This window comes from Equus quagga, chromosome 17 (assembly GCF_021613505.1).
Source record: "Equus quagga isolate Etosha38 chromosome 17, UCLA_HA_Equagga_1.0, whole genome shotgun sequence".
Taxonomy (NCBI): domain Eukaryota; kingdom Metazoa; phylum Chordata; class Mammalia; order Perissodactyla; family Equidae; genus Equus; species Equus quagga.
The window spans coordinates 4351747-4364470 of NC_060283.1; the positions used below are offsets into that span (position 1 = coordinate 4351747).

The window sequence follows — 12724 nt, forward strand, 5'->3', positions numbered from 1 at the left end:
CACGTTGGTGGCTCTTGCCACTTAGGGAACGCCAGGCGTTCTCGGAGCTCTGCACCAGGGACAGGGAGGAAGACCAAACGCTGCAGACACTTCTCATTACAGATCACAACATCACGGCTTGGAGACCGTGGCATGGGGTGTGTGATGCAGGGGAAACAGGTGGAGGAAGTTAGAGAGGCTTAGGAAAAGCTCTAGTTTGCAGGAAAAGCGGCCAGGAGGGAAGCAACACAGATGGTCAAGATAGGGCCCTCGGGTCTGAGAGGGCGTTGGCAGCGGGAGGTTTTAGGGAAGGCCCAGAACCCACTCTGGGACGGCGGAGGTCCTACTGGGGTTGTCACAGCAGGACAAGGATTCGTCATAGTCTCCCACCAACGCAAAGTCGGCCAAGGTTGACCCAACTGGACGTGGGGGGGGCAGGGCACCTGGGCGCCTCCAGACACCTCACTTCCACTAGAGACTGTTGCCTGCTCTTTCTTGTTGCCATGGATACCTGGGCACCTGGTCCTTCCCGGGAGGATGGGGAGGGGCCCAGGGTCGGGCACAGGCTAGGAAGTTGGATGGCAGGACCTGCCTTGCTGTCCCAGCAGAGAGGATGGAAGGACTTGGGGGCCCTCATGCTTCCAGCAGACCGGGGGGGGGGGGGGGGTAGGGAGTGAGGGTGGAGCACAAGGAAGCTTAAGACCACCACTCCACCCCTGTCCATCTTACCTGTGGTCCCTTTCCAGGAGGAAGGAATTTCCTGGGGCAAAGGGAGTGGCAAGACCTCTGCCTAATACCACTGTTCCCAGGCTCCCTTCAACTTTGACCTTTGTGGTTTCTGCCCTAGCATCCCACCACAGGTGTTATTATTTTCTTTAATTTCCCTCATTTTTCTTTTCTTTTCTTTTTTTGGTGAGGAAGATTAGCCCTGAGCCAACATCTGCGTCAATCTTCCTCTATTTTGTATGTGGGACGCCACCACAGCACAGTCTGGTGACCGGTGTGCAGGTCCACACTCAGGATCTGAACCTGCGAACCCCAGGCCACCAAAATGGACCAGACAAACTTAACCACTATGCCGCCAGGCTCGCCCCCCTCATTTTTTTTTTTAACTTAAACTCCTCCTGGAGCCTTGCCATAAGCCACTGCAGCTATGAATCCTAGCCTTGATGTAGCAGCTACCCACTGATGCATATTAAATAAATACCTGACTTTGAAAACCAAAACTGAGGTCAGCTTACAGGTGACTGCCCGTGGCCCACAGAAGCTTCCAGGGGAGCATCGCTTCCCTCTTCTGTTCTCCTCTACTCTGCGGCAAGGTGTCCGAATGCCCCACCCGCCAGCTGGGCGCTAGGGCTAGGCACCGGGGCTCCTCCCACCCCATCACTACCTTTCACTACAGGCCAGGCACTTTCCATGAGTTATCACATTTAATCCCGAAAATAATCCCATTGTATTAGTCAGGGTTCTCTGGAAAAGCAGAACCAATAGGATACGTACAGGTGCATGGACAGAGGTTTATTATGAGGGATTAGCTCACAGGATTATGGAGGCCAAGAAGTCCCACCGTCTACCGTCCACAAGCTGGAGGGCCAGGACAGGAGAACTGGGTCCGAACCCAAGGCCTGAGACCCAGAGGCCCCAGGAATAAAGTCCAACCCGGGGCTGAGGGCCCGAGAGCCAGGAGCTCGGATGTCTGGGAGCAGAAGATGGATGTCCCAGCTGAAGCAGCCAGGGCGCCCACCTTTTGGTTCTATCCAGGCCCTCGGTGGGTGGATGGGATGGGCCCACCTGTACTGGGAAGGACGAGGGCGACTCTTTCCTCGGCCCACCCGTTCCAAGGCTGGTCTCTTCCGGAAACACCCTCATGGACACACCCAGAATTCATGTTTCACCAGCTCACTGGGCAGCCCTCAGCCAATCAAGTGGACACACAAAATCAACCACCACACCCAGACAACCTCCTGATAATCCTACAGGGTAGGGTTTGTTATCCGCGCCTTACGAACGAGAAACTGGAGCTTGGAGAAGTTAAAAAACACATCCAAGACACACTGCGGGCCAGTGGAGGCACCAGGATTTGAGGTCAGGGGGCCTATGTCCAGAGCCTGCCCGGGAGCTTGATGCCAGTAGGGGAGGCAAAAACTCTTTTCCTCTCCCCATCTTAGCTCCTCCAGCTGGGGCCCCATCAATGAGACCGGCCAAAGACAGATTAACAAGAGAAAGGCAAACGGAAGTGTATAACCACGTGCATCACGGTGGACACAAGGGAGCACCCGGCCAGGAGCAACCCAAACAGGTGGTTAGAATTTGGGTTTAAGGCGGGCTCGGTGAGACGAGGAGTCGAAAGAAAGATTTCTTGGACTCTGAAGGTCTGGCAGTAGTGCTCTTTTATTCAGAGAATAGCATGGAGTAGCATGGGGACAGGACCCATGGCAAGTGAAGAGCTGCAATGTGTTGAGGGTTAGAGCTAAATTTATAAGGCGTAGGTATGTGAATTATTTCCTTACAAGACAAAGGAAGGATCATGAAAAAAATCGTTAAAATGGTATGAGTGCGGGTGGGCTCTGGTTATCAGGTGGTCCTATGACTTTGGATGAGAATCAGATCGGATCCGGTCAGGACATCCTATGCTTCCCGGAGGATGATATAGATCAGTATGTAGGGCAGGACACCTTGGGCTTTTCTCCCTGGGGCAGCCTTGATCCTCATCAATATCAGTTCTTGAGAAAATAATCAGATATGTGGACAAGAAACATGTATGTAGAAGGATACGCATCCTGTTACGGAACCAGGCTCGTTTTGCACAAAAGACCAATCACCGGGACGAGTTTGCAGCAGAGAAAGGCTTAACTGGCGCGGCGGCCAAGTGAGGAGACAGGAGAACAAATCTGAGATCCGCCTCCTGGAAAACGGGGATTAGGGATATGTATGGGGTAAAGCGGTGGGTGGTCGGAAGTGTGGGGACAGAGGACGGGATGTGAGGAGGAGTGAGGTGATTGATGCTCTGCGCAAGTGTAGTCAAGCTTCAGAGCTCTTCATAGGACGTCTGTTTACGATATGGCAGCATCACCATGATCTGAGGGTGGAGTTTTCAGCTCCTTGACGTCAGAAGGTCACCCAGCCAGGCCCAGTGGATGAGTCGGTGGTCTTAACCAGCCTGAACTGGACAAGGAGTCGACTCTCAGTTCCTGGAAACCTTAAGCACATGGAGACCCAGGCACCAGAGGTGTCCCCTATAGGGTGGGCTTTAGGCGTGCATTGTCTGACTCCTTTCCAAACAGACAGCCAACCGAGTATAGTTAAAGCAAGTCGGCCCCTGCTTTCCATCCTAGCGGGATCAATAAATATAAAAATGGGATAAATGTGGCTGTCTAACAATAGAGGAATGCTCAAATAATCACGAGAGAGCCACACGGTGAAGACCATGGAGTCATTATCTAAAAGGAGACAGGCCTTTGCTTGGGGAGAGGGTGGGAGGAGGGGGGACCCCAAGGGCGAGAAGAAGTTTTTGAGATGATGGTTTCATGGGTGCATACGTGTCAAAACTTACTGAATTGTACACTTTAAATATGTGTAGTTTATCATATGTCAATTATACCCCAATAAAGATTTTTTTTAAAAAATGCAGTCACTAAACTAAATTTCAAAGTTATTGAATAATATGGCAAATGGTAATGAAATAAAGTGAAGCAGAAGGGAGAATAAGTCCCTTGCAGCCTTTTTGGAGAGCAATGTGGCCGATTGCAACAACATTTGAAGTGCCCTTAACCTTGGACCTGGAAGTTTCCTTTCTGGGTGTTATTTCATCAGGGAAACAGCTGTAAAGCTCTTACCTGAAGCTCTTCAATACCAGTACACCCCAAGTAAAATCCTCCTTCACACAGTTACCATAAGGCCTTCCGTGACCTTGTTACTGAGCAAGGACTCCCCACCCAATATGCAGAGGCCGACACGGTGGCATATCGGCTTTTGAAGGTAGAAAGGCTTTATTGCGAGATCGACCGACAAGGAGACAGGAGGCCAGGCTCTCAAATCTGTCTTGCCTGTCCAAGGTGTGGGGTAGAGGTTAAGGGATCAGGGAGGGCCGGCTGGTACGGGGAAGCCCTGGCAGGATGAGTTTTGATTGGCAGGTCAAAATTTTCTTTTCTGCGCATGCTCCTGGCTCGCTGCCCCTGAAAGATAGCTTTAACTTTCTGTTGTTGAGATGGGGTCAGTTATGGAAGGTTATGCAGATGTAAGTCATTGCCTTCTCCATCTATAAGAGTTTCTAGAGATTTAGAAACTCTTGGTACAGAGAAGACACCCTTACAAATGGAGATTTCTCTTATAAACATAAATCGCCCTTACAAAAGGGCAACCTGTACTGTGTTTCCAGAGCTTTTCCCGTGTCCGCTCTTTTTTTAATAATCATCAGCTCAAAATAGCCCTTACGCCAAAGAGGCATATTTTGGGGCAGCAAATTCTGTTCCTGGTCCTGTGGTTATAACCTGGCCACCTCTTAGAACCCATCTCTATGTTCTCGGCCTCCCCACCACCTGTAGCCACACTGGCCTTGCTATTCTCGGACCTGCCAAGCTTCTTCCCACCCTCAGACCTCTGCCGTTGCTGTTCTCTTCATCTGTGATGCTGCATGCCCTTGTACACGGCTCCTTTCGTCGCTTCAGTTCTTGTACTGTAGGGGCGGAAAAACTGTCCGTTCCTTCCTTCGAGGTTCTTTGGCTGGTTTAATGATTAAGTTGATATAAGATAGATGAACAGGAGAAAAACAAACAAAACTGTGTACGTACTGGAACCTCATAAAGATATGGAGACTCAAAACGCAGCCCAGTCCTTGATATATAATGACCTGAGCCCAGGGAAGGGGTGGGGTCTGGCCATCGGAAGGGGAGGAAGGCAGAGGAGATGTTCAGAAAATAAAAGTTGTCCTGTCATGCAAATATATTTCTTAGGTCAAAAGTTATCTCTGGTAATAGCTCTCTTTTTGGTACAGGCCCCCTTTCCAATGCAAATTTAGGCAGTTGAGCTGGAGGTAAAGAGCTTTCCTTGAATCTTCTGATGTTTGATTGCTTTTAGCTCAAAATAATCCTTATGCCAAAGTGGCATATTTTGGGGTGACAAATTCTGCTACACTTCAAGGCAAGTGTCACCTCCTCACACCGGGCTTTCTGACCAGCTGATGGAAATTCTTCCCCTCAAGAGCGCCAGGACACAGCGTGGAAAAAAGAAGGAAGTTGAGGCGTATTTCACATTATATGCCAGAACGAAATCCAAGTGCATCCAAATTTTAAATGTCAAACCTGAAAGCACAGAAGTACTAGAAGAGAATATAGGAAAATTTCTCGATAATCCTAGAGCGGGGACAATTTTCTCTCTGAGTCAAAATTCAGAAGCCATAAAAAAATAATAAGGTTTGACTATGGGAAAAAAATCTTCATGAAAAAATCTTCATAAGAAAATCAAAGTCAGGGGCCGGCCCCGTAGCCGAACGGTTAGGTTCGCGAGCTCCACTTCGGCGGCCCAGGGTTTCAATGGTTCAGATCCTGGGCACGGACATGGCACCGCTCATCAGGCCATGTGGAGGCGGCATCCCACATGCCACAACTAGAAGGACCCACAACTGAAATATACAACTATGTACTGGGGGGATTGGGGAGAAAAAGGAAAAAAAAAAAATTAAAGTCCGAAGATGAACTAGTGAGCCATCAAGGAAATGAAAATCAAAGCCACAGTAAGACAGTCCTTCACACCCACTAGGATGGCTGTGATCGAAACTACAGGTAATGACAAGTGTCGGTGAGGATGTGGGAAAAGAGGAACCCTCATACACTGCTGGTGGGAATGCAAAATGGTGCAGAGCCAAAAGGTGGAAACAACCCAAAGAGCCACCAACAGATGAAAGGATAAACAAAATGTGGTCCATGCATACAGTGGGATATTTGTCATAAAAAGTACTGACATGTACTCCAGCATGGATGAACGGCAAAAACATCGCGCCAGTGAAGGAAGCCAGACACAAAAGACCACATATTGTATGATTCCATTTCTATGAAATGCTCAGAACAAGCAAATCCATACAGACCAAAAGTAGATTCGTGGTTGCTTAACCCTGGAGCGTGGGGCAAATGGGAAGTGACTGTTATAGTAGGAGGGCTCTTTTTGGGGTAATGGAAACTTTCTCAAATTGATTGTGGTGATTATTGCACAAGTCCGTAAAAATACCAACCATTGAAATTTACACTTTAGATGGAAAGTTGGATCATCTGTGAATTATATCCTGACAATGCTGTTTTAAAAAAGACACACTGGTAAAAAAAAAAAAAATTTCAGCCCAAGAAAAAGGTCCACAACCTAATAGAAAAACAGGGGAAGTGTACGAGAGTAGACAGCCATTGGTCATGTGGGGATATGACAGCAATACGTTCTAAGACACGTCTTGTTAGGCAATTCAGTCGTTGTGCGAACATTCTGGAGTGGACTCACACAAACCTAGCTTATAGGGCCTGCTACTCACCTAGGCTGTGTGGTACTAATCTTAAGGGACCACAGTTGTATATGTGGTCTGTCGTTGACCGAAACGTCGTTATGTGGGGCACGACTGTATTAAAAAGGAAATACATACAATAGCCAAGTTATGGAAACAACCTAAGTGTCCACCATTGGATAAATGTATAAAGAAGATGTGGTACATATACACAATGAACTGCTACTCAGCCATGAAAAAGAATGAAATCTTGCCATTTGCAACAACATGGATGCACCTTGCGGGTATTACGCTAAGTGAAACAAGTCAGAGGGAGAAAGACAAATATCGTATGATTTCACTCATATGTGGAATCTAAAAGAAAAGAAATCAAATGAGCAAACACAAACAAACTCATAGATACAGAGAAGAGATTAGTGGTCACCAGAGGGCAAAGGGGTTGGGGAGTGGGCAAAACGGGAGAAGGGGGTTCACTGTGTGTATAATAAGTAAATAAACAAAAATTTTAAAAAAGGAAATATAGGGGCCAGCCTGGTGGTGTAGTGGTTAAGTTCACACACTTTGCTTCAGTGGCCTGGACTTCACTGGTTCAGATCCCAGGCACAGACCTACACACCACTCATCAAGCCAAGCTGTTGGAGGTGTCCCACATACAAAATAGAGGAAGGCTGTCACAGATGTTAGCTCAGTGACAATATTTTTCAAGCAAAAAGAGAAAGATTGGCAATGGATGTTAGCTCAAGGCCAATCTTCCTCACCAAAAAAAAAAGAAGAAGAAGAAGAAAGAAATACGAGAGTCCTCAAATTTATAAATACTCAGCCTTATTCATATAAAAAGAAATGCACATCAAAACTGCACAAAGATACCATTTTTCACTTCTCAGACTATGAATAATCCAACATTTTGACACACACTTTTGGTGAGACCCATTGAAACAGTGCTCTCATACCTGGCTGGCAGGAGGGCAAACTGGGAGACCCCAGGGGAATGTGAGGGTTAATTTTATGGTCAACTTGACTGGGCCACAGGGGGACCCATTGGTCAAACATTATTCTGGGTGTGTCTGTGAGGGGGTTTCTGGAGGAGATTAACATTTGCCTCAGTGGGCTCAGAAAAGCAGATTCCTCTCCTAATGCGGGTGGGCCTCATCTGATCAGTCGAAGGCCTGAACAGAACAAAAAAGTTGACCCTCCCCTGAGTGAGAGGGAAGGCCTCCTGCCTGACTTGGAACTGGGACATTGATGTCTTCCTGCCTTCAGACTCAGACTGAAACCTCGGCTCTTCCTGGTCTTGAGCCTGCTGCCCTTTGCACTGGACCGATACCATCAGCTCTCGGGGCTTACAGCTTGCCTACTGCAGATTCTGGGACTCGTCAGCCTCCATAACTGTGTGGGCCAATTCCTTACAATAAATCTCATTATATTATATTGCATTATATTATATTATATTATATTATATTATATTATATTTAAAATAAGATATACATATAAAATTCCTATATCCTATTGGTTCTGTTTCTCTAACACTGAGGGCAATTCGGTGACATCCATCAACACTGTGCACACACATGGCCTTGACTCAGCAATCACAACTCTGAGAATCCACCTTACGGACAGATTCAGGAAAACTGACCTTGGTACAGTTACTCACTGCAACGTTTATAGGGCAAAAGATAGGAAACACCCAAGTGTCACACAGGACAGAGAAATTGTGGGGAAATAAACCACAGAATGGAACACTGTGTGCTCTTAAACAATATGTAACAACGTTAAGCAAAACAGCCCCCCATGTGATGATGGGGAAAAAAATGCGAAGACACGTGAGTGCATTTTTTAAAAAGGCGAACACAGAGCAGGCGACTCCAGCAAGCTTCCCTTTACATGAGAAAGAAGGGAAATAGACATCTATACTCATCGTTGCTTGTATTTTCATAAGGAAATACCGGGAGGATGGCACAAGAAATGAATACACGTGGCTACCTGTGTGTCAGACGGGGCGGAGGTGGGAGTAAGACGTCCCCCTTCCCCTTGACTCTTTTTAAATATTGATTTGATATTTGAAACATATTAAGGATTGGAACAAATTCCCAGGTCAAAAAATAAAGCGCCCCTCCTCACCCACTTGCAGTGTCCCTGTTCACCGCCCTTGGAGAAGGGCAGCCCCGGGGGGGCCTGGCCTCTAAATTGTTCAAGGTTGTACTTCTGGAAGCTACAAGAAGCCTGCACACAGCAGGTGCTGGAGAAACATTCGGGGCAGTGGATGAGGAGAGAAACTGGAAGCAAACTAAAAACAACAGAGGATGCTTGAAATAAATGAAAGTGCTTTCAAACTAAGGCAGTATCCTAAAGCAGTTAGGAAGGAGGTAGACCAAGTGACTTCCAGAATATACTGAGTGGGAGAAGAAAGAGCAAATTCCAAAATTACACACAGAACGCAATCTGATGGATGTAAGAGCTCTCCCTAAAATAAAACTATGTGTTTCTGGATATATATATATATATATAAGTGTAAAAAATGTAAAAAAATGTAAAAATGTCTGGAAGCGTATACAGCCGACTGACAGCCCCGGGTACTTCTGGAGAGCGGACCTGGATGGGGGCGGGGAGGAAGAAGGTGACCAGGGGGCTTCCGGCCAGTTTCCGTTTATTCCCTGGGAAAAATGAATAACGTTAAATGAAGAAAAAGAGAATGGAAACGCTTATTCCCATATGGCTTCCATTCTGCAAATACGCACGAAATGAGTGCGAAAAGATACACACAAACCGGCACAGAAGAGCGAAGGGAAGCGCTGCCCGATGTTATCAGGGGGTGAGATTTCAGACAATTTTGAGAGCTTTTTGTTTTGTGGCTCAGCGTTCAGTTCTTCCACAAGGAAAACACCTTGAGTGTGTAATTGGCAGGTTTAATAAGCGGGGCCGGAACAGCCAGCCCCGGAAGCCGACTCCGCTCCAGCCCCTGGGCGCTGGGCCGCGGCGCGGGCGGATCCATCCGGCTGGCTGCAGTGTAGACGAGGGCACCCCGAGGGGCAGACGTGGCGACAAGGGAGCGCTCGCTCCGCGCGCGGAGGGGCGCAGGGGGCGCGCTCGGGGCTCCTGGGCCGGCTCGGGGCACCCCCCGGGCCGGGTGCCGTGTCCTGCGGGGGTCACGCTGCCGCCCCCACCCTCCCCACTCGTGGCCCCGGATCGGCCAGCGGGCGATTTCACACCCCCGCGGCGATGCGGATCGGGGCTGGAGCGCCGCGCACGGCCGGTCCCTCCCGCGGTCTAACTCTGCCCCGGCGCGCGCGGGGCCGGATGACCTTGACCCGCCGCGATCGCCCTGAGCACTCCCTCCCGCCCTCCGGCTGACCCCGACTGACCCCTGCCCCGGGGCGCAGTGACGACCACCTCCCCCTTTCAGATCCAGCTCCTCCTCGTGCGTGAAAGAAGAGGTCTAGGGGGCACCCTGGCGCGCAAACGGGGCATCCAGGCGCCCCCTCCCCACCCGCCGCCAACTGCCCCCAGGGGGCAGCATCCGCGGCTGCGCGAGGACCTTGACCTGCCCTGGATCTTGACCGCGCCCTTGGCCCCAGCCGAGGAAGTGAAACTGCCTCCTGCCACCGCCGGCTCCCGCTCCCACCCCATTCCCTCCACGCCACTGCCGCTGGGGCCTGTCACTTCCTCCTCCCCACCCTACTCCACCCCCTGGAAGTTTCTCGGCTCTTCTCTCCTCTCATCCAAAGCAAGTGACCTCAAGGAAACAATTAGCTTATCTGGTGGCCAGTGAGCGCCCAGCCACTTTCCCTCTTTTCCGTTCCACCAAAGTTTTGGCGGGGGGGCCAAGCCCAGGGCCTCGGAAGTTCCAGCTCTGCAGAGGGCCGGGGGAGGGGCCTCAGAGCTTAGAAGAGGCCTGGTGTCCTGGAACTAGGCCCCGTGGGAGGGCCCTGAGGAACCAATGATCAGTCTGTTTCGGGAAATCCGGGTAGCCTTCTTGGAGCAGGTGGTGTCTGAGTTGGACTTTGGAGGCTGAGTGGGAACTTTTCAAGTGGGAAAGGACAGCCCTGTGGCTGTAGTGCAGGGTCAATGTCAGAGTGGTCCCAGGTGGACTGGCAGCTGGTGTGTGAAAGAGCCGTGGGCATCCATCAACGGATAAATGAACAAACAAAATGGGGTGTATCCGGACAATGGAATAGTATTCAGCCATAAAAAGGAATGAAGGCCTGATACTCCCTCCAACGTGGATGAAATTTGAGAACATAATGCGAAGTGAAAGAAGCCAGACCCGAAAGGCCACATATGAGAGGATTTCATTTGTATGAAATGTCCATTAAAGGCAAATCTATAGAAAAGGAAAGGAGATAGTGGTTGCCAGGGGCTGGGAGTGCGGGGGTTGGGGGGGGCGGTGCAACTGATGGGAATAGGGTTTCTTTCAGGAGAAAATGTTTTGGGAAATGTTCTGGAATTAGATTGTGGTGATGGTTGCACAACCTTGTGGATATAGTAAAAACCACTGAACTTTACACTTTAAAAGGATGGATTTAATGGTATCCATGAGTCATATGTTAGGAGACTTTTACAGAGAGAGGGCCCCATGTGGACTTGGCAGCATCCTCCTTACTGCCCATTTTGCAACAGAAGAAAATTTACCTGCTCTGGGCCTCACCGCTGGGCGGGGCCACAGAGGAGCCAGAACGCAGATACCCTCCGAGCATCTTCTCGGGAGCGTCAGGGCTGGGTCTGGTTTACCCCATCTCCCTTCCTGGCAGCCAGCCCACGGCTGGGAACAAAGACATGAGGTGCCCGGGCATCGGGAAAAGAACAGGCGCCCAGAGGTGGGAAGTGGGGCGAGGTCTTGAGAGGAAGGAGCACAGAGTTCGTTGAGGTGGTAAGCACAGGCTGGGGTGGTCCTTTGGGTCCAGATCTTGAAGGGTCTTGCGGGCCTGCTCTGGAGACAGGACTGGCTTCATGGGTGTGCAACCCACACAGTGGCCCAGAGCCAGCACCCAGACAGCCCTGTGGTGGATTGAACGCTCACTTGTCACTGTCTTGAAATTCTTAATAGTTTTTGAACAAGCATCTCTACATTTTCCTTTTGTGCTGGATCTGGCAAATTATATAGCTAGGTCTGCCTGAGGCCACAGGATGCATCAAAGTTGTTGAGACGTGGAAGGTGACCTCAGGCACACTATTGTAGGGGAGGAGGACATTTCTTCTCCCCAAATGGGGGTTCGTCTGGCCGGAGAACGAATTAAATTCACATGAGACAGAATAGCAAGAGAAAATTAAACAAAGCTTTATGAGGAACCATGGCCCGGGGCCTTTCTTCCCGAAGGAAGAAAGGGCACCGAAGAAGTGGGGTGCACAGAGTGGTTATATAGCCCCAAACAGGGTGTTTCACATATGATTGAAAAGTCCCTTTTACAATAGTCACGAGGCTGCTCTGTGAGCACAGCGCTTGATGGAAACCACAGATAGGTCTGCTGTCTCAGTGAGCGCCGCAGGGTGGCAGGTGTGTTACCTCGGGCTGGGGGGTCACAGATGAGAGCTGCAATCGGTTCCCAGCCTAAAGAAAGATGCTTAATCTTTAAGGAGATGCCAATGTTGGGAGGGGGAGGGAAGTCAGTTACAGGAGGTTACCAGACTAGCACAATAAAATGCAGATTTTAAGTCCTTGCCTTTGGTATTGATTAAGAGTTTCTAGAGAGAAGGTCATCTCCTTTCTTCTTCCTGGTACAGAGAGGGAGGCACCTTTTACAGGTAGAGATTTACCTTACAAATGTAAACGTGTCCTAACAAAGGGCAAGTTCCATTCCTCCTTCCCTGTCCCAGTTTATCAAAAGCAATCAGCCTCAAATAATCCTGATGCCAAAGAGACATATCTTGGGGTGGCCAATTTCAGGTCCCCACACTATGAAGAAGGACAGACAGGATTGTTTAGAGATTCCTGCAGGAGAATTTGAGATGGGGTGAGGGCCTCGAAAGGAAGGACCAGATGAGGGATGTGAGGGAGCTAAGCCTGGAGGGCCCTCCACCCATCCACCCACCCACCCGTTCACCCACCCACCCACCCATCCACCCACCCACCCACTCACACACCCACCCACCCACCCACTCACCCATTCACCCACCCATTCACCCATCCACCCACCCACCCACACACCCACACACCCATTCACCCATCCACCCATCCACCCACACACCCATTCACCCATCCACCCATCCACCCACACACCCATTCACCCATCCACCCATCCACCCACACACCCATTCACCCATCCACCC

General features: G+C 49.7%; 1 long non-coding RNA gene across 2 annotated transcripts in view; it reads right to left on the reverse strand.

Annotated features, from left to right (window-relative positions):
• Nucleotides 1-11239: 11239 nt before the first annotated feature.
• LOC124228669 (uncharacterized) overlaps nucleotides 11240-12724 on the reverse strand; it is an 8057-nt gene continuing 6572 nt past the window's right edge. Inside the window, exon 3 of one of the 2 annotated variants that reach the window (XR_006885757.1) lies at nucleotides 11240-11455. This is a non-coding gene — a long non-coding RNA (uncharacterized LOC124228669). Of the gene's footprint in view, nucleotides 11456-11979; nucleotides 12006-12724 lie in introns of those variants that run through there. The other variant, XR_006885758.1, reaches the window with a different exon arrangement.